General features: G+C 46.1%; 2 protein-coding genes across 3 annotated transcripts in view; both read right to left on the reverse strand.

Moving 5' to 3' along the window:
• Positions 1 to 14,530, reverse strand: part of LOC307240981 (protein phosphatase 1 regulatory subunit 3A) — a 354,017-nt gene extending 339,487 nt beyond the window's left edge. For both annotated transcript variants that reach the window (XM_080014912.1, XM_080014916.1), the window contains exon 1: positions 14,527 to 14,530. The gene's annotated coding sequence lies outside the window, so the exon portion shown is untranslated. The remainder of the gene's footprint in view (positions 1 to 14,526) is intronic.
• The window catches only part of camta1a (calmodulin binding transcription activator 1a), a gene marked incomplete at its 5' end in the record, with an annotated part of 132,214 nt that overhangs the window by 108,425 nt on the left and 619 nt on the right, over positions 1 to 23,170 (reverse strand). The gene's annotated exons all lie outside the window — the stretch shown is intronic.

Raw genomic sequence — 23,170 nt, forward strand, 5'->3', positions numbered from 1 at the left:
TGATGCAGCCGGGTCTCTCTAACTGCGGAGCCGACGAGATGACTGATGAGGTTTGCGATTGGTTGTAACAATATGCTGTAACTGAGCTGAAAGAATAATTTCACCTCCAACTGGTATTGTAATACCCTAATACTTCATGAATGTTATTATTATTTATACATTAATCATCATTTGGAGCCCTAATGATATGCTTTCAGTTTAATTACACTGGAATGTACCTTTTTTTCATGTGCATGTGCATGTGCTGTATGGTGCCCTGGAAAGGCTTGGCTGGATTAAGCTTTGGATTAAGAAATAACTAGTGAGAATGTGCAAGTGTTGGGTTGAGGCAGAGGAGCATCTTGGGTATGTTAGACCCAGCTCAGATCACCCTGATTGGCGTTATGGCAGCGAAGGGGGAGTTAGTATAAAAACCTCACAACTTTTGGGTCTGCCCATTCTTTGCACCCATACAGAGGCAGCGGGAGTCTCTCTAAAACAGGTTGGAGAATATTCAGGCTGAATTCAAAAATAATTTTGACAAAAAAAAGAGAGAGAAACTTCGACAAACACTCTGACACTCTGAAACTGTACAACTATTCAGCTTGATAACCCACCGATAAAATACACTCAGATAGCCCAGCATCTGTTCCATGTACTCAAGTTTCCCCTTAGTTTTGTAATAATAGGCTGGTTTGTTATTCTGCAGTGGGAGGGAATGTTGTGATGGCGGCTTGGTGAGAAACACCTAACAGATGAGAAAGCGCCTGCATGCCTCATAAAACAAAGACTGCTATGGAGGAGCCATTTCCTCTGTGCACATTGTGAAAACACAGCTAGAGGACAGACAACAGGCTGAGGTGAAGGAGCCAGCATACTGGCCATCTGGACATATAGCCCACTGAATCCCACCACTTGCCATCTATCTCTAGCTGAGAAACAGTGCTAAAGGAACGATGCATTGGATGAAACACAGCGAGAAAGAAAATGTTAAAGAATATGTAAAGTAAAGAAAGACAAAAAAGAAAGTGAAAACTTGTGAACAAAAAAAATTGTCCAGCAATGAGGTAATCAAGCAGAAAAAAGTAAAGAAGACACGAGTGAAAGAAATAGACAGGCCCAATTTTTCAGACAAAGTCAAGGCCCAGAGGGGCGTACATTAAACAATGTATGAGACAGACCTCACCCTTTACTACTCAATTGGCTTATTCGGGGGGGGGGGGCTTTTGTTAATATTTCATCAGCCAGCCAACAGTATGAAGAGGTAAGCTCACAGAAGACTTTGTCCGTCTCTAGATGTATGGTTTACAGTTCACCCACTTCATCCCACCGTGGATAAATAAGTTGTTTGTTATGTGTCTACGCACGGTCATTAAAGGCTATTTACAGCACAGGCAAGTAGCTTACAACTACATATGGAGGGTTTGTTTTCATTGTTCTCTTAGGCACATGGTGGCAATATGGTCTGACAGGCTAACCAATCAACTCAAATCTCCATTCAGTGGATTAGCCTGCTGATGGTTACCCGCCCCAAGGTCTCTACAGTAAACCAATGAGTTGTAAAATGAACAGACGCTCCACCATTAACCCAGGTGACAGGGTTCGGCTACCTTATGATCTTCGGTACATACACACCTCCCTGGTATTCCACGGGACCGACTCAGAATTTGACAGGCACTATCACAATAGCTTCAGTAATTTGGCTTTTAAGAGGGAAAAACTTTTCTAGTTGCTGCATCAGAGCCATCAGTCTTTTTCTTTTAAGTCAATCATGAGCTTTTAATGGTCAATCGTGAGATGCTGTGTCAGACACCCATAAACTGGTAACATCCCTCATTGGCACCTCTCAAGTGTCTGCCTTCGCTGTGGAAAAAAGGAAAACTACAGCAAAGCTGTTAAGAGCACAAAAGACACACAATGAATCCAGTGCTCCAGTCTTGGCTGTAAGAGGCACTTTGCTGACTGCGTCCCCTGCGTGCCAGAGCAGGAGGACAGTCCTTTGTGTTGCAAGGAGTCTTGGGCCACTGAATTCCCTGCTTCAGCGATTCTTTACTGGGGACAGCTCCCAAGGGGCACTGCTCCTCCCTGGGCTCCCCCGCTGTGACTGACGTCCACCTTCTGTTCTCATGTGGAGAGGCAAAATGGGCCACTAACTGACCCATTTCAATGACTCACACCACCACTTAAACCTAACTGTCCTTAAAAACCTAGAGCTTTGATAAGGTAGGTGACCTATCACTAGTTCACTGGCAGACACCTCGGCATTGTGGATGGAGGATTTGGTGGAAGGGGACTAGTGATCTCGTGAACTGATTCAAGGATGCAAAAGCCTACAAAACATTTGACAGTACGACAGAAAAAAAATCTGTCAAACACTCATGTCGGTATGTAGTGGCCATGTGGTGATCTGTTAATTCTACCGGGCTCGTCTCTCCAATCTCACAGTTGTCTGCTCCACCTGATGTTTCCTCTCAAACAACTTTGCAGTACAAGCAGGAGATAAAGTCTCTGATTGGCTGGTGGGCTGGCCTCCAGCAAAACTTGATAAAAGAGGAAATTACAGGTCGATCCCTCTGCAACCATTACAGGCTCGCTGGATGGAAATGTTTTCATAAGCCCGTCAAATTCATTTTTATAGCGGTCATAAAACAGGTGTGATAAATACAGGGCCTCTGGTCAAAGAGCTGTAAAAGTTCTGGTACCTGTCATGGGGTTAGGGACTGGGCTTGGCCGGCTTAGGCCAGGGTAAACAAACCTCCCTGGAGCATCGTGTCAACTCTTCTATGGCGAAGATGGCAGACTATTGCTCAGAGGGGGCACCACAGAATTATAATTCTCTGCGCAGCAGAACAAGACCAACTAAGTCACGGGAGTGACAGGAATGTGGTGTCAGAGAGACAGTTGACCTTAACATCACCTCTGGATAAGAAACCCCAAAACCTAAAGCATTATATGTATTCATAAGAGCTCTGCCGAGAACATTTCGATGAATAGTCAAATCACCTCTCTCCTTATTCGTGCATAAATCCATTAGGGTGAAAGACGGAGTATGTAGATTTTTTTGATAAAGCTGGGAGCAAAGACATCGCTCACGTACTGCACCTCAGACGAGAACGCATCTGTAAGACTCCAATATCGCACAAGAGTTTGAAGTGAACTGGTCAGATTTTGACAACAGTGTCACTATCGATGCCCTTCCGAGATGTCCATCTGATGGATGGGCCAGACGGGATAAGGTTGAGAAGACGGCGCGGTCTCTGGGGTCAGAGGGAGGAAGAGCGCAAGATAGTAAGAGACCAGGAGGGAGTGAGACTGAGCGGCGAGAGAGAGAAAGAGAGAGAGAGAGAGAGGAAGACGTGGAGCAGCAAATGAATGCATACGCTGTAGAGCACCTTGACAGGACAGATCTCTTGCTATGCACGAGATACACCTCAGGGGACGTCTGGCTAATTTCCTGTGAAAACAGCGGACTACCGAAGCATGGGGGGGGTTGGGCAGGCGGGGAAGGAGACGTCCCTGTTTATAGAAGAATCTGCCCAGAGAGGCACTCTGCTCAGATGGCAGGACTGACACAGGACAGGTGGATTCGAAGGGAGAGGGGCTGGAGCGAATGAGAGAGTGGCGGAGGTGCGGGTTATCCATGGGCTGAAACAGCTGCGATATAGACCCCGTTCCCGAAACAATGTTAGATGATTATGCAGCATGGCTCCTCATCTACATCTCGTTTGGGACCCACCCAACCCCGCCTGTCTGCAGCCCCGACACCATTCAAACCAAAATACCTCTCAAATGTGACGAAAACAGAAGTGTCTGTCTATCTATCTATCTATCTATCTATCTATCTATCTATCTATCTATCTATCTATCTATCTATCTATCTGTCTATCTATCTGTCTATCTATCTATCTATCTATCTATCTATCTATCTATGGAAAAGCACACGGTGCCTCTGTTTAGATTCCAAATGTTGCCAGGTGCAAATTGAAAGACAGCAGAGTAATACTTCCACTATTAATAACCGTTTTCCAAAAGTCTTTATCCCAAACAGCGCAGCTCCCTATTCTTCTGACAAATTTGATATGTATTCACAACAAACTGGCCACAAGGCTGGCGCTGGGAAAAACAAATTCATATTCCAATCAAAGGCATGATATAACGGCACGTAGAACAGCGGCACAAGTCATCTGCGTCGCCTTGATTAGTGAAGTACACGGGTGGGAGAATACAATTGTCTGTCTGAGCTGGAAGAATACTTGTCTCCCAGCAAAGACCCGCATCTAATGAGAGCAGCCTCCAATAAATTTGTACAAATATTCCAACAGAAAAACGGGACGGTCGCTTCATCAGTGGGATGTGTTGATAAACAAAGGCGCTCTCTATTAGCAGACAGCACTATCAAAGAGGTACATCTCAGCTCCGGCAGCCACAGAAAAATGAAAGGAGAGAGAAAATAAAGAAAGGAAGGAAGAAAGGAAGAAAGGAAGAAAGAAAGAAAACTGGGGTTGTTCTTGGAAAGGTCAGGCTGATTGTCTTTGCCCAAATATGCTGGCCTTTTCAAAATTAACTTGGCAAAGGCGATATTTTCCACAAAGCCAGCATCATGAATCAAAGAAGCGTCTATAGTTCAACCCTGAAAGTGAAGCAACTTGCCTCCTTCCCTCCACCCCTCTCCCCACAATCCACCCCCTGTATGGAGCTGACATCTTCAGTAATTATGTAATTAACACCATGGCAGGCCTAATTTCAGAGATAGTGCGTTCTAATTGCATTCAGGCGTTCATTAGTTAAGCCAAACATCGGGTGCACGGTGCGCAGGTGCGGCAGAGGGCCAAAGGCTACTTGTTTTTTGGAACGCAATTGTGGTGTCAATGGCTTGATTGGTTTGTGCTTGATATCGCTGACAGGACAGGTTTTTTGTAATTTACCAATAATTACCCTCGCTCTCTGATACAATAAAGAACTCGCTGTTCCCTGATGAGATAACTGATTGTGGTGCATCCCTTATGCTCCCTGTCCAGTGATCCGCTGGTGTGAATGCAAAACATGTTGCCGGAGACTAATAACAAATATCAAATATACTGTTTGAATTACATGTTTTACATATTTATAAATGCATGTGTACATCTGCAAAGTGAATGATGAATTAAAATTGAGAATTTCCATGCAATAACACTATAAAAAGTGGGGCATCATAATGGAAATAAATCCACAAATTAATTTGCTAAATCTGGCGCAGATGGTTCTGCAGCGGTTCTGTAAATCACAGAAGAATAAACATGACTACATTCAAATGAAATTACTTCTCGCAGTTAAAAGGCAGTTCCCCAGGAGTCTGCTCTTGGACTGGAATGCTGTAATGACACATTTTCCTTGTCATTAGCGGACGGATTTTATCACACGGCAAGACTGTTGCGGCCTGGCCGGGCGACAGTTTGGTCCCTGTAACACCAGACCCGTTCCCAGTCCCTGTGATGATTTCTTCAATTAAGGCTTCCTGGCAGAGTGGGGGCCAAATGCTTAACTAGGCAGAAGTGGAGCCGCCACTCGCTAGCAGTAGCACTGGGCCTCTCTTCAACAGCTCATTCATCAGCCCAGGCGCCACCACTGGGCCACCTGTTCTGACACTGTGCGCGGATAGTCATTTGCATTCCGTCCGGATCGTCCTGCTCGCCTCTCCCGAGTTCCTCCCCGCCGTCTCTCACTCACTCCCCCTTCCCTCTCTCGCTACCTATACAACTTTTTAAGTTCCTCAGTGGTCGCTGCGGCGGATAATTGAATACTGGGGTTTGATTTAGTTTGAAATCAATTTGGGAAGGGACTTTTGATTCATTATGCTCTGTGGCTTTGTTAGTATTTTTAAAACCCCTCAAACTTCGACAGGCTCTCATGCGCCATCAATTCAGAGCGAAATTAGACAGCCCTGAGGGGCTAATGGGGCGGGGAGGGGCTTGGCCTGTGCTTCCCTCCGCTCTGGTCTCCTCACCACCTCCCGCCTCCCCTCTCCGCCATTCTCCTTTCTTTGCGTCTCCTTTCTTCCGTCTTCTCTTGCTCTTCTCTTCACTGTCCTCCCCACTCTCTACTTTTTCCTCTTTTCTCCGTTGCTCTCCTCTAGAGGGGAGTCGCTCTCTCCCCCCTGTGCTCTTTGTCACCACCAGGTGCTGCTGTGAAATAAGGAGCTGCATTGGCAGGAGGCAGCCATGCACATAGCTTGACATTTCAGCCAGCTCCCTGTAGACACATGGCAAGTATGTGGGTGGATGTGTGCGCTCCTATGTGCTCCAGTGTATGTTTGTGTGTGTGTGTGTGTGCGTGCGTGCGTGCGTTCTTGGATAGGTTTGTGTAAGTGTGAAGGGGTTATTTGTGTATTTGTGTTTTGTTGGTGGAGTGTATCCTGAATTTAAGCGCTGTTGGAGGTTGTCTTTACTCCCGAGATATGATTGGTGTATTTGTGACTTTGACCACCTAAAAGCTCACTCTGTGCAGTGAACAACAGCTCGCATGGTGCAATGAACAAGATCATTTACAATGCGATGCAATCCATAATATAATATGTTATGCTGCATAATGGGGCATAATACCCTATGTTTATTTCAAAACAACTTGCCGTTGTGTTGAAATATGGAAGTGTTTCAGAAGCACATTCAGTAAGCACTTTACTGAGTATAAGAGCTTTTTATAAGCACCCCCCTCCCCCACCGCCACATGGGCTGGAGGGGTGAATAACAGCTCTCAATAAAGAGAAAGGATAACATTGTCCATTGAACAAGTCTGCGAGAACCTGAACTGAAAGGGATGCACAAATGGACACTTTACAGTGGAGGTTGGAGGCAGGGTTGGGGACAGCGGCGGCCAGGATCATTGCAGCCTTTTCCACGATAAAAGCAATCTCTTTCAACGCCCGCTGCCCAAACTCAACCTCCACCCTCCTCCCCTGTAACTTCCCCTGTGGATGCTCCTGTTTACCCGACTTGATTGTGGTGAGGCTGACTTGAGGCCACGGTACATTGTTAAAATTCCTGGATATGATAATCTGTGGGTTGCTATGACCTTGGGAGAGGGTGTTTGGAGGGTGTAAGACCCCCTAATTCATCAGAGACAGGCCATTAGCTGACTATCCAGCCTCACAAACACACAATGGAACAGGCAGGAAAGTTCTCGGGGAAACGGCAGCAGCCCCCGTTCCTGAGATATCATTAGTTACTGCCTTTCAAAACTGCTGAATTGGGACACTTACCTGACTTGCCCCATTTTTTTGCGCCACAAGAGCCAAGATGTTGATGAATGGTTGTTACAGACTGTCACCACACAGAAATGGAGAGAATAGGGTTAAGGGCATATCCCAGACAAATTCATTTTCAGGCTGAGGCAGGAACAAGGATGATTGTGAAATCATTGCACTTCTTAGAATAATTTACACTTCCATCAATAATTGAAGTGCAAACCTCACACCCGGGTATACACATTTCCTCCCCTCAGATATTCCGTGTGCACAGTTACATTTTGATTACCTCCAGGAAGGATTAGCAAATGAAGAACAGCGTATGTAAATTGAGTGTTTTGAAATGATTTCCAAGATGGCCACGGGTTTCTGCATGAGGTCAGTGATTGCGAGCAGCCTCATATATCTAGATGCCAAGTGAGATGGAATAGTAATTACTCCCGTGGATCTCTGCACAGAGGAACAGCCTCTATCTTGTAAGAGGCGATGATTGACAGCCTCAATAAGAGACTAGCAGCCATCCCCTGCCCCCGCGACTGGTCAAACCCATCGTCTGGTACCCCCTAGGCGGGGCATGGGTGACACCCCGCCTCTGATGATCCTGCCTGTCACATCCATCATGCCACCCTGCTCACCCCACGAGAGGGCACAGCCGAGGGAATCTAATCAGGCAGTCTAATTGAGGAGCAGGGCCAGCCAAGACCTGGGCTGGGAGCCGGGCTCTGACTGGGGGCCAGCTCAGGGGACGTCAATAACACTCGACGGGTGTCGATTCATCAGAGCTCCTTAATGTCATTAGCCCCGAGAGCCTCGCTTTCTCTCCCTCTCTCTCTTTCCCCTACTATCCGCTTCCCTCTCTCCTTTCTCTCCCATCTCATTTTCTCGTTTCCTGAAACGACGTCTCTCATCTTCTGCTTTTTTTTTTCTTTCTGTATCTATTCATCCCTCTCTATCTAAACTGCCTGCAGGCAGTAATAGAGCCACCCCACCTAACAAGTGCAGGACAAGAGGTGGTCAACGACACATCTATGTGTTCATAAAGATTAGCATGTGTTCCAGAGGACTTGACAGTCCTTCTATCCTCCACCTGCCCTCCTCCCCATCTCCTGTCCTTCCGCCTCCTCTCCACTCCAATATGTTCTCCCTCTTTGTCTCCAACAACGTGTGGCGCATGTTCCAGCTGTTTATTAAACAACGCCAGAGCTTCCTCGGAGCAGGTGATGCAGTCAATTACTCCACAATTACCCGGGTAATTATGCAGAGGAGGAGATAGGAGAGCCATGGCGGAGGGAGGAAAAGGAGATGAAGAGGACCTTGGCATGGGGAGAGAGGTTGTGTTGGCAGGAGTTGTGGCCCAGAATGGCAGGCGATCGAGACCTTGACGTGACAGTGCCAGAAAAAGTGTGACTATAGAGGACAACGTACAACCCCCCGCCCCCCTCACCTGTCAGACACACACACATACACACACACACACACACACACACACACACACACACACACACACACACACACACACACACACACACACACACACACACACACACACACACACACACACTTTAGTACTATGTTGTATACTGTATATCTAAATAAAATATACATATAATACAATAGTATATATTTGTTGCTGGTGTATTTTTTTAGGGTAGCCAATAGGACCTGACATATTGAAATGTATTGGAAAATTGATGGCCAGGCATAGTTATGGCCAGGAAGCTTTTTGACAGGCACTTTGGTTTATCACTCTTTATTTTTTTTAATCAAGCACAAAAAAAAAGCAACGGACTAATGGAGGCCAAATGTATATATTTTTTTTTTACTGACTGCCCATAAATCTATGAATGGTTGGCACCCCCGGTGTGTCTGGGTAAACCTTTTTTTTTTTTTTTTAAGAAGCTGTGATCTTGTTTCATTACTGTAGCTGTTTATTGAAACTGATTTATTTCATTTGTGCTGATGCTTCATACTGGGCGGCAGCTTATCAAATTCAGATCCACCTCAAACCTGGTCAGCGTATATATAAAAGACCTTAACGAGAAAAAGTTGTTGAAAGTTTTGAGTTTTCGTCGAATTTCCATGTGTATTTCACCACAATACAGGGAGTGGTTTGTAACTCCACTGTACATTGTCAAATCTGCCCCAAACCTCACAGGTTTGGTAAGAGTCCCGGCCTGAAGACATTTACTGCACGTGCCTACAACATCTTACTCCTTCGCCCAGCGTTCGATGGTCACAAAAGTGCACGGCTGCGTCCCACCAGCACCCCCGCGCAAAGTGAGGGCTCAGTCAAAGCCGCTTGCAGCTCTCATTTGAAATTGAATTCATTCGTTTGGAACTGAATTCCAACAAACTTGAAACTGAACCTAATATTATGAGATTTAATTCATTTGCTCTGAAACTGTATTTAATCCTCACCGGAAAATGAATTCAGTTCTCGCAATTCAAATTCAGTTCTCGTGATTCAAATTCAGTTCAGTTTGTCTCACGCATCCGGGTCGTTGAGGAAGAGCCATCAAGCGCAGATTCACACACTTTTAGATCGGCTCCGTTTCCGAAAATGAATTTCCAAGCCAACCCACTAGGAGATGAAATTGTGACCATCAAACGTTTTATTCAGTGCAAAAAAATAAATAAAAAATGTAAAAAGGAAAAAAAAGGCAAAGGAACAAGACGGTGTAATATACATATTATAGTTATAATTATAGTAACATAATTATTTTAAGAGTGAAGGAGCCACTCATCCCATAAACCATTGCGAATGATACCTTTCCAATGACTTCCATCCTAACGAGGGTTTAGCGCTTCTTCTTGTCATTATAGTGTTTATCTTGTTAATAAAAGTGTTGAAATCATGGTTGCTCTGTGGTATCAACATAACATAACAATCATAGAGTTCTGTGGGAGCAGTAAGTCCTCCTTTTTTCTTTTTTTTTTTTTTTAACATCCGGTATTTTTAACCTTTCTAAAAATATATATAAATATGAGAGAGGTTGGCGGCACCTTAATCTCCGCTCCGCTGACCGCTGCGTGATCAGCGTCAAAACAAAACCAATAACAACGGTGTGTTTTTATAGGAGATGATTTATTGTAATTGAATGAAACAAAAACAAAAAAACACTGTGCGGGACGGGGAGTTCTGTGAATCTGCACTCGATTGATCATCCTCAACGTCCCGAACGTCTCAATAAACTCAAATTGAATTGCAAGAACTGAGTTTGAATGACGAGAACTGAATGAATTGTCAGTGAGGATCAAATACAGTTGTAGAGCAAATGAATTCAATTTCATCACATTACATTCAATTTAAAGTTCATTAGTATTCAGTTAAAAACGAATATATTCAATTTCAAAGTGTGTGATTCAAATTCAGCTTTTTAAAGCAATTACTTAAGTTAAGCAATTCAAATTCAAATATAAATGATTCAAAGTCAGTTTCTCGCTGTCCATAGGGAACCTCTAAATCTACAGCGTAGTGGAATGACACGGGCCACCCTTGAGGTTTCTGATGAATGGCGGGAACTTCTTGGATCAAGACTTCACAGGCTGTTTGAAACCTTCACTATATGATTTTTCCCTGCTTGAAAGTACGACACGGTCTATGACATGGTCTATTTGTTATATGCTATTAATATTTAGCAAGCGAAAGCTCGGATTTGCCATCCAATAGAAGCTGTGATACATATGCATACTGTAGCTACAAATGCACGGTCTCTCCACTGGAATCCTGATGCCTGCGTGTGTGTGTGTGTGTGTGTGTGTGTGTGTGTGTGTGTGTGTGTGTGTGTGTGTGTGTGCGTGTGTGCGCGGGCGTGAGCGTACGCCTGCATGTCCTTTTCCCATGTCTGCACGAGTGCCCAGACCCGCTGTTTTTGTTTTGGACAATAGCTTTACAGTATTTCTGTGTACTTTCACTCCACCGTGTGGTTCCGCTCCCCAGACAATTAGGTGTCTTATGCCCAAGAGGCACTGCAGAGAAGCGGAGATGTACAAGGGGAGGGGTGATGTAGAGGGTAGCGAGTAGAGGGGTGGAGAGGGGGAAAACAATGGAGAAAAGTAGAAAACTGGCTGATGAGAGGGGGTGAGGAAGAAAAAAAAAATCATTGGCAATTTGTATGTATTCCACGGGGGTTTCATCCTAATTTAAATAAGTGGTTCTGCTGCTCCCTCTCTTTTGTTATTCCACATCTTTTTTTTTTTTTTGCACAGTGGGCTGCCAAGTTCTACATGGTAAACATACACAGTTCTTACTCTCAGAGTCTACTCAGGACAGATTGTCTTTAACAGTGAGTGCAGCACGACCAGTCGTCCGCGTGAGCTGTTTCACGTGTTAAGGGGGGGGAGCTCACGTTAAGTCCGCCTGACGTGCAAGTCGGGGTGCAAATTAAACTGTGCAGGGGCTATTCTCAAACAAAAAGTGTCAGCCGGAGGAACAGAGATCGGTGCATTGGCTGCCACGGTAGCTTTATGCGCTGAGATTGAAAATAATTTCACTGGCAGGGTGAACAGTAAATTGCTTAGTGTCAGCTCATCACTTAAGGAGGAGTGTTGGTGGGTATAATGCTTCCCAGCACAGGGGCTTTCTTTGAATAGTCTCCAGCTAACCAAACCCACTTAACTCTCCCCGGCCTCATGACGCCATGTTGTGGCTGGAGTTCAGCCTGTGGACACTAAGCTTTCAGTCGTGACTCCCAAAATTTGCCACTTTGGCTCATTCCTTTTCCTGTTACAGATTAATTTGTAAATCTTCCGTGAAGAGGAAGGTTGCCCTTCCAGCCAAAGTAAACATTTAAAACCTCTGCCAAAGAGGAGAAGCTGTGATTAAGTAAGGCCAAAGTTGGCGGGAGAGCTGATATCCGAGCAATTCAGTTATCTTGACTAATCCTGAATGGGAAATAACACAAATATGAGTGATTTGTGTTTTAAAGGCAAAATGGAGACAGCTTTGTCCTTGGGCGGAGGAATGTTCTGCTCATTTTCCCTCTGTCCATCTCTCTGTTTGTCTTTTTGTGTTAACGGCGCCGGGCTGGTCACATGACCCATGTTAGCGAAAGCAGGCGCGAGGGAATTACCTCACAGCTCCGTATCTCAAATCTGTGGGATTAAGCTCCATTAAACACGGAGCGCTGCTGAGCTTTATCTCAGGATTTCACTCTGAGACAGAGCGGAGAGCGCGGGGAGGAGGAGGAGGAGAAATAGCGATGAAACGTCCTTCACCTTTATCGACCAAATTCTATATTAAAAAAGAAAATACAAAAAAAATATTGCTTTTCTCCTCCTCCTTGGCACGGAGGGGGTTGGTGCGGCAGCGGCGGGGGACGGGGAGTAGGGGCGGGTGCTGTGCCGTTATTCCACAGCCCTCTACGCCCTGTGCGTAGTCGTTATAGACAGACTACAGACAAGCCTCCCCGACACTGACCACGGACGCTGTAGCTGCTCCTGCCACACGTGCACCCTGTAAAATCAAGCCCTTCCCTGAGGCCTGACGCTGGCTTAATGAGAAGTGACCACCGCTGTGCCAAAACGCTCCCTGTGCACAGACACAGACACACACACACACACACACACACACACACACACACACACACACACACACACACACACACACACACACACACACACACACACACACACACACACACACAACTACACTGTGCACGCATGCAATCAAGTGAGTTCTCGTGGCTTCAAGGCTCAAGTAAGGCAGGTTACTTGTTTAAGCACTTTTTTTTTTTTTTTTTAAGCTATTGTTAAATTTGCATCAAACAATTACCGGGTTTTAAAAATGTAACTAAAAGCTCAACAGTGAAGATCAATGTAATGTTGCAGTATAGCCACCACTAGAGGGATTGACTTTACTGGCAGACCGTGTAAGACAGTGTCAGTATTAAGCAGTATGCAGTACACTGTTATAATTACATTATAATTCTAATAATTGTCTGAAAATACGTCTGACACACCAAGGAACACACGTGGAACATGCCAGATATTAAAGAATAGTCACTTCATTTTTTTTGCTTTTTAACACAGAAGCATGTTCTAATACATCAATCACTGTTCTACAGACCTCAAACTAGGGGTTTGGGTCTATACAGCTTTGTAAACATAGTATAGGGGATAGTTCTCAGTATTTAAAAATACTTAAAGTTTAGGACTAGGGAAAGGGTTTATCCCTCATTAAAACAACAAGTTTTACTCCGACTACCACGACTACCACTACTACTGCCTGCTCCTCCTTATTCACCACCTGTGTTACTGTTTCCACTGAGGCAACAAAACAACAAGAAAAAATAAATAAGAAAAGTAGCCATGAAGTCGGAGTGGTGCTGCGATGAACCAGTCCTCTCTCTCTTTCGCTCTCTCTCTTTCTCTCTCTCTCTCTATCTCTCTCTCTCGCTCTCTCTCCTCTGAGCTGTTATTGATCCAAACTCCTCCTCTCTAAACTGGAGCAGTGATTCATGTATCCCCCCCCCCCCCCCACCCGGCCTTCACTCACCACACACAGACACAGCTCAGTCATGCTCTCCTCTATCAATTCATCTGTCTCATCCTGCTCTCTCTCTCTCTCGCGCTTTCTCTCTCTCTCTCTCTCTTTCTCTCTCTCTCTCTCTCTCTCTCTGTCCTCAGGCGGGTCAACCTGCTGTCCAGACAGGGACACTATTGCCCGGTTGCCTTGTGTGACTGTGTGGATGCTTGTTGACCACCCTTTCATCAAGTCCCCTTCATGCTCGGTCCAGTGGAGGGAGTGGAGGGAGTGTCGGCACCGACAAGGTGCCGAGAAGTGATGTGTGAGGCGGCTTTTTGTTTTTCCTGTGAGCCCCTGTCAGGTGACCGTGTGCTAAACGTGTGTCTGCTCCGACTAATACACATGAGGTGTGGCAAGATGAATACAGCATTAACAAGGGATCAAATCTACGTATTCTGTTGAAAAAAAAAATGTTTCCCCTTAAGATTCTGTCTGGCAAATCTCCTGAGACCAGTTTCCAATTAGTATCAACATCTGAAGTTCACTGTCTTAATGCTCTTACTTCCCCTCAGATTTACATGCCATATGGGAAAAGGCTACTGATGTTTGAATTGTGAATTGCTCAGCTCTGACATACCTGTGAGATCACCTATGAATGTAAGCAAAGTTATTCTGCTGAGCATTGAAATAAGTGTATTAAAACATAATTTCCAAATATATATCAGTGTACAGTGGTACCTCGACTTACGACTGTAATTCGTTCTATAAGAACGGTCGTATGTTAAAACAGTCGTATGTCGAAGTAATTTTTCCCATATAAATTATGAAATCAGGAAGGGTGAAAATAAACAAAATAAAGTACTGCACAAACACAGTAAATATGAAAAAAATATCGATAAACCACGAACTACGTGCACACACGATGTAGGTCGCCCGCTGACTGACTGCTGACTGGCCGTCGACGTGCCAACTGCAAATTTCCACGGTCGTATCTTGGAGCAGTCGAACGAAGGTCGCTACAATTTTTCGCGACTATCGCTACTCGTATGTTGGATTAGTCTTACAACAGAAGTAGATGCAGTCGTAAGTCGAGGTACCACTGCATACACATGCCCATGTGCTCATACTGAAAAATGTGGATGAACTTCAGCTATTGTCTCGGGTAGCTAACAACCAAGCTTTTACCAGGATGTGCAATTTCCGTGTTTGCTTAGGTTTCAAAGCTCAGTGTGTATCAAGCCATACACGTGTAATGCTTTCTTTTTAAGAAGAAAAAAAATAGAGAGAACAGAGAGAAGGGGAGGGAGAAACAGGGAGGGAGAGAGAGAAAGAGAGAGCGAGAGAGAGAGAGAGAGAGAGAGAGAGAGAGAGCGAGAGAGAGAGGGGGACAGAGAGATGTGTGTACAAGCAGCAGCAGCAGCAGCAGCACATAAAAAGACCAGCTCCAGCCCGGGCCCCTGTTCCAATGTGAAGAAATTAATTGAGTGAAAAAAATCTGCTGTTTAAGGTTGAAGTGGGTTATAGAAGGCAGTGTAACAATTGTTTTCTGTTTGCCAGAGGCTATATATCGTTCATTCCGGCTTTCGCTCTCCTCCCCGCTCGGCACTCCCCCCGCTCTCCCTCCCTCCCTCTCTCTCTGAGTCTCCCCTCCCTTACCATCCATCCACCTTGTAAGCCTCTCTTGCGTCCTCCTCCCATTCTCATCAGTCTCCTTTTCCTTGGCAGTCTACAGTCTTTTTGATTCATTTTTATCTATCCCATTTTCATCTGTCGGGGAGGGGACTTAGCTAGTATCTTCAAACGTCATTCTGTTCAATAACAGACTCCATTTATAAAATGAGATTTTCGCAGTCCCACCGGTGATGTATACATCGGTGGAGTAAATTGACTCAGATATGTGCCATACGTCGGATAATTTGTGTTTTCTTGCCCGCTCTAGCGTGCTTTCGGTCGAATTCTACCAACAAGTATTGCCGTGATTTGTTTTCGAAGATGTGCGCTGGCGAGTGCACGCGCATGTCTGTGCATCTGTCTGGGTGCACGGATCATTAGTGGGTGATAGTGACATTAACGGGGGACCTGTGTCGACACACAAGGCGGAACAAACTCAGCACCCCCTTGGGTTTAAAACAAATGACTCATTTTCTTCCGCTCATTTGTATGCATACTAGAAATCTACCCACCAAAGTCTGCTTTCGCCTTTCATTCCATCATTGTCTACGAAGCAGTAAAAATAAGAAAAACAAACAAAAAAAAAAAGCATCTGAAAACAGCATTAGAAAATTGCAGGATAGTCTTGGTTAGAAACCAAGGAGAATTGAACAAAACAGGAGAAAAAGCCGATGTAATATACAGAACAATGAAGAAACAAGTATTGCGATGGCTGCGAAAGGAACAGGGTTAGCCTAAGTATGGCAGATGGTAAGGCAATAAGACACATGGTACAATGCAGAGGGAAGGAGGGACAATAAGGGAAAGGCAAGCAAAGACACAAGCCAAGGTTCCAGCAAAATATAAACAAATGAATAAAGGAAGAATTTTATCTGCCTAAGTGTTTCCTCTCTCCCCCCCGGAGCACAAGGGTTAAATCATGTTTCCCGTATTAAACTGCTCTTTACTGCCGTTTCATGTGGAATATCAAGTCTTTCAATATCACTCTGAGGAGAGTGCATTCTTCATCCTGTATATCATTCTATACAAACACTTTGCAATTCTCTTTGAACTAGGAGGACCCACTCATTACACTTCCTTTGAAGCGTGAATGTTGGAACATTGGTGCTTTTTGATTTTGCAGTTATTACACGCAACACAGCATCAAATTACTTCTAAACTTCTGTGCTGATGGTTAATAATACATGGGCCACGTACAGTAGCCCTCCAGAGCAAACACCCTGAATATATTATATATTATATAATATTATATATATATATATATATATATATATATATATATATATATATATATATATATATATATATATATATATATATATATATATACACATATATCTTTATATTATATATATACTCTATATATACAGTAAATATATACACACACATACATATATTTATATACACACACGTATATGGTACTGTACACAGGACACGTCAGTACATAAACATTTCTGCCGATGGGGCAGAAAAGCTTCCATGGATTTTGGGTGCCAGATGTATTGCCTTTATTACGTCAAGACAAGATAACATGATTACACCTGAGAGTCCCGAGCCCCTTGTAGCCTCCTAAACACTGTTACAATGCTCCGTATCTGAAGGAGATGAAAGCAGCCTGGTGTTCCAGCGCCAGCGGAAGAAAAGGGAGTGGGCCTGCAGGATCTAAGAAAACCGCTTCGCATGACATGGAGCAAGCTGCTTCTTCAGAGGGAAGAAGTAGATAGAGGTAAAGGGAGAAATCGCAAAGGGGGGGAGGGAGGGGCGTTTTCCGTGAAAGAGATTCACTGATTTAGTAAAAAGCATATCCCCAAGAGGTATGCACTTCCAGCAATCTCATGCCATGCATTTTACAGGTTTTCTCCCCAAAAAAAATATGTTCAATATCCAGCACTCTTCTGACCCATGGTCCTAGACTATGGACGCAGGGCCCTGCCACCAAGCCTCAAAGCTCTTTGAACCAGCCATGATGTAGCTCATTAAAAAGAGATTTTGCTGGGGACATGCACTCTGACACAGGGGAGTTGAGGGTAAAAGTGGGGCTAAAGCTACTTGCTTAGATTTTCCACTTTGAACTAGCTTCTTTTAGATCTACGGTGTGCCAAATGTGCGGGTCCAACATTAAAGCTCATGGAAAATCTGTTTCACCACACCAACCTTTTTCAGTAATAACACATGTGTAACAGATGATGGGTGACAGATGTACCAACTGTAATAAGTAAAGATGTCCACCACGATCCTTAGAAGATAAGTAATGTGGCATACTGCATTGCTCAAGCAGAGAGTGAAGTTTTGGTTCCAGTCTGTGGGAGATGCATCTCTGGAGAGACTTAATGCATTTTAGCCTGTGCCACAGAGACGGCAGCCGGGCCCGGGCTGAAGTCAATCACTACCTCCAGACCCGGGTCCCGCACCACTCTGTGCCACTGTTTGGCTCAGTGGACTGAGCGAAAGGGCGCGATCACACATGAAGAGGAAGCACCCGTGTCACGCCACGAACTGCCTGCCCCCTCCTTTTCTCCACTCTACGTCCATCCACCGCCTGCTCTGTTTTCTGTAGATCTGGTGGTGATTCTGCTCCGGAGGTCCCAGGAGGCCTGTGTCTGACACGGGGCGAGTTCACCGCTCCGCCGCGTCTTTGGCAATCAGGGAGATAATGACCGACATGTGGGCGGGGGGGGCGCTGTGAAAGAGGCGGTGCTATATAGATTTTCAAGGACCCTCCCACCGAACCCCTCGTTGGCTCTGAATAAGCAAGGGTGATATACTGTAAGAACCCCATTTTACAAGCATGCCACATGCTTTATTGTCTTGCACAACACGGTTCATTCACGTTTGACATTTGACGCTCCTTCAAACGTCGGGCGGTTATATCTCGTTTATCCATTGTCCGAAAAATCGTTATTACCTTCATCAGAAGCACCAAGGGTAGAGGGTGATGTGCTTATGTGAGGATTCATTTAAACCTAGCTCATGAGTGCAAGTCATTCCTCAGCAGTGACATATTATGGTCGGGTTTTCCGTGGTCGCAGGAACTCCTTGTTTACGTTTCCGGAAGAAGTTTCCCTCATCCTGTCTCTATTAATGTCCAGTACCCCCCGCGGAGGAGCCCCGGCACGCCAGCACACCCGTGAGTGCCAGCAAGTGGAAAATTAAATTACGGAAAGTGACAATAATGCACAGCTTTTCGGCAGACCCTTGTATACATTCCCGCCCCTATAGCAACCCTCACAGAAAATTAGCGCCTGAAATTGGACCGTTGGATTGAAGTGGAGATAGCGGGGTCAGAATGAGAGGCAGAGCGAGGGCTTAACTGCTGTTGCGCGATTATGTGATTGTGAGAAGGGGGGAAAACTAATTACAGTGGGCTTAGAGGGAAACCGTTGGGAAAGTGGACGTTCACCAATACTGGGGCACAGTGAGACATTCATGTGGGAAGGCTTTGATTCAGTTGCTAATAACAACATAACAACCCCTATTAAGTCATTATGCCAGGGAGAGGATAACCGCTTTAATCTGCTATACCCGATAAATATCACTACAGTGAATATAGCTGAGGTCTTTTATAATGTGTATACAGGCTGTGGCGCAATTGCTAAAACAATACACAATTGCTTATCAAAGTTGTATTCGAGGCAAAACCTTTTTATTATATACTATCTTCTTATGTTATTCATAGAAGGGACCTTTGTGAGGGTGGTATAAAAATCAATACTTTTTTAAATTCATGTTTTGCATTATATAAACACGGAAAAAGACGGTTTCAGGATAAACGTCTAAGGAAGGGAAACCACTATCATTCATTCTCACAACAGAGGGTTAGGAGTTAAAACCATGGAAACTGTTCTTTAAAAATACCACTCACAGTTTGGTCTCAACTCCCCCGGATTCAGGTAATTCAAAAACAGAGTCAAAGGGGGGAAAAAGTGAGTGAATAACAAAGCAGGCTACACAAGGAGAGAAGAGACAATGGAAAAGGTAATCGATTTTCTGTCTTAACCGATCAGGCATTTGACAGTTGTTCAAAAGACAGACTATATGCTCAAATAAAAATGGAAAATAGGAGGGATGTCGGTTTGTTTTTCCTGTTGTTATTGTTGCTCCAGGCATTCCCTATATCTGTAATCTAATCTTAATTTCACAGTTGACTTGGAGCGGGTCGGGAGTGAAAACATGCGTGGTGTCACCTCCTCTTGGAGACAGGGGTTTGATTTGGTGCCCTCTAACATCTGGCCCCGCAATCTGTTGGTATCAGCCTCTGCATCTGGACAGCAGTGCTAGCGCCATGGCAACCGAAGACACAGACGACCGGACTCCACTCACCTTACCTCGTTTACGCAGATGTACATCCCAACACTTCTCAGACCGCCCAACCGGCAGCCATCTTGTCAATGCGAACAACACACCCGCGGCCAGTGTTGCCCTCATACCGTAAATTGAAGACATATTTGCTTGAAATTAGTACAGTATAGAGAGGGGTCGACTTTTGAAGGTCATGCGATCTTGGAAGCCGACACGGCGTGGCAACCGGAGAGCATCTACTACGGCGTCCGCTCCATTACAACATTAGCAACTAACGTTTTGACATTTGTCTTCATTATTACCAATGAACAGAGGCGATTGAGCCACCAGCATGCTCCATTACCTTCCTTCATTGCACAGTTGCACGGCTGAAATCACGCATTAGGATGGATCCAACATGAAATGACAAGTCAGGAGGGGCTGAGGATGCTCCGGCTGATTATTTAGGAGGTGGGAAGTGAGGGAGGAGGGTGGGGAGAAGTAGGGGCGGGGGGGGGGGGCGGCTTGGGTAGCAAAGTTGAGGTAGAGGTGGGATTTTGGGAATTGTTATAGAACTGTATTGGCATTAAGGTCTGGGGAGTGCGGAGGCGCAATGCAGCTCAGCACACCTCAAGAAGAGAAGCTCATTTCAATCGGTATAATTAGCCTGTGGTAATGAAATAAGTCAGAGGCACTGCCACCTTCACTTAAGAGAAATCGATCTGGGTTTGAGGGAGTTTATTAAAGCTTAGGAATAATGGGGAGATAGTATAAGCGGAGGGGGTGGAGGATTGGAGGTGATGGGGGTGGTGAGCACACATTAACAGCTAATCAGAAGGGGTGGTGGTGGGGGAGGGGGGGGGTTTGACCAGAAGAAGATCTAAGCTCAGTTGTAGAGCATACAAGTGCTATTTCCCAGTGAGAAGCCAGGGGATGCTAGAGCTATGCACACTACAAGACCCATAGCCTGAGTGGAGATGACATCACTCCGTAGGAGAATGAAGCCAATCAACGGGGATCTAACCGCCGAACCCGGGGAACCTGATTAACCGTCAGACGCTGGACATCCTCATTAGAGCGCTCGCGCTGATCCCCGTGGAGGTAGCGTCCACAGCCCTGAGGGGGTTGAACAAACTGAGCTTGGTTTAAAAAAAGGAGGGTGTGGTGAGATAATCTCTGACGGACATCTCTCCTCAGGTAACCCAAACGCATGCCCGGTGCCGGGGGTTGCTGCTTGCTCATTTATCCAGCCGTCTGGCTGGCTCACCTGGAGTGATGGGGGAGACGTCAGGAAGGCAGGCTGCTATTTCACGGCCTGTTAAGCGCTAATGCCGCAACACGCCCTGCGCTCCAATTTTTAGGGAACAGGGAGCATTACCGTCCGGCTCAAGGTTCTGTCCGTCTGGACTGTGGACTTGGGAGGGGTAAGAACAGGGAAAGAGAGAGAGACGAGGACAGAGAAACTAGTAAGAATTAAAAGATGGAGAGAGAAGGAGGCAGACAGAGAGAGAGAGAGAGAAAGAGAGAGAGAGAGAGGGAGGCGTAGAGTCTTGGTTTACATGGGCTACTGAGCCAGCGCTGCAGAGCAGACAGGATACTGTTGCAGCAGCATACGCTGACATCTACTCCCGCCACGCTAGGCTGCCTCTCACAGGCCCCGAAGGCCCCGAGCTCCCAGCCTCGCCGCCTCTCCCTTCTCCGGAGCCACTGAACATCACTACCCTCCAACCACCCACCTCCGCTGTCCTCTGTTCGCTAAGCCAGACTCGTGTAATAACTTCAGACCCTCTAATAAGCGCTGGTGAGCTGGGACGCCGGGACGCTGGGAGAGGAGCGAGCTAAACTGGCGCGAGGATGGTCCGCGGATGAATCCAAATTCAACGACGGGTTGTTCCTAGGTTCCGTACGCCGTCTCGTCCCGATCGCAACCGGTGACATAATTCCCCGCGTCGGAGAGGATTGTTCTTTGAACCGAGTGGTGGTGGTGAAACAGGGCCGAACTGTTTTTTTCTTTTTTTGTGTAGCGGGTGTGTGTTCCAGGGGTCCTCCGCTGCTCTTCCCTACGCCGAAGGCAAAGGTCAAGTCATTTGTATGTGTTTACAAAAGGCACCGTTGAGCATGACTGATGCATCATAGCTCCCATACTGAGCCGCGGAGCGGTGATGGATCACACTCCTCCGCTGTGTCAGGGGGTGAACGCGTGGGGATGGTGGTCGGGTGAAGGTGGGCGGGGGGAGGGAGGGGGAGTTGATACAGACAGTATGACTCAGGTTTCCTTAGAACGCAATACAGACGCACATGGATGGATGACACCCCCTCCCTGAAACACACACAGAGACTCACACAGATAATTGTCCTGCCGATTATCCTGGACACTGACCCACTGTAGACGGATGTGTGCGTGTGTGTGTAGGCGTGTTAAATTAGCAGGTATTACTGAATCACTGTGTGCTCCCGTGTGGCTTTGCAGTCCTGAGTCAGTCCCCGGCTGAGCTCACCTTCACACCTCCACTGCACCTCTCACAGCAATTAGCCCCTGGTAAATTAGAGTGGTTAAAACATATAGGAGAGCGGAGAGGAGGGGAGGGCAGGTTGTTGAACAGTGTCAGTCTCTCCCTCAGGTGACAGCCACCGGCAGCTGGGCGAACAGTGGGAATCCAACCAACGTGTGGGTGTTTGATCATTTAGCTGCTCAGCGTGTCCTTTATTATTTTTTCCGGCGTGAGTACAAGCACAGATTTAAAGCTTTGAGAAGTGGTTGCGAGCTGCTCGGGCGACGGCTCTGCGCGCCCTTAATGGACGTAGCGGGACGGTAATGCTCGCCAATCCATGACTCAGTGTTCACGTTAAACGAACATGACTCAAAGTGTAAAGGAAAAGCTAATTCCCCCGGCCACCCCGCCAAGGGATACGCCACCTGTGGCGTTATTAAACATAATGTCACATGAATACTGTAAAAGTGAGGCTGGCAGACACCTGAAGGTAACGCGCAGCATTGAACGAGCTTTTGCCGAGGACGTCGTCTGTCGTCACGGTGATCCATCAGAGCGTAACCAGGTATGACACTGTTCAGGCTGAGAGAAAGGAGAGGCCATTCTCCCTGAGTGACAAATATATGGAGGAGTACAAACAGAGAGCAGGGCCCCTGTTGGGAGAGTGTCGGAGCTTTGTCTTTGTCACGCCGTGTGACACAAACTCACAGCGCCGCTCCCGGAGGTGTGCGCCTGTGCACGCGCTACCACAGGGAGGACTTGTGTGACTTTGTGGGTGCGTGCCTGTGTGTACGCGCAAGGAATTACATCTTCCCACCCCCACATTGCTACCCTACCTCAACTCCCGCGCCTCTGGCATCGCTGCTCATAGCTACTGTAAGCCCGTGGAAGAAAGCGAAAAAAAAACCAACTTCAGCACTATTGAAAACAAAGTGGAGGAACCCGGTCCAGGGAATGGTCTGTTCTCATGTGTGGGACTGCTGATAAATCAACTACTATTGCCGCCCCAGGGCAGGCGAGTGCACGCCCGGGCGAGGACGGATAGATACACCTGGGCTTCGTCAC

Source organism: Zeus faber (genome assembly GCF_960531495.2).
Source record: "Zeus faber genome assembly, chromosome: 15".
NCBI classification, from domain to species: domain Eukaryota; kingdom Metazoa; phylum Chordata; class Actinopteri; order Zeiformes; family Zeidae; genus Zeus; species Zeus faber.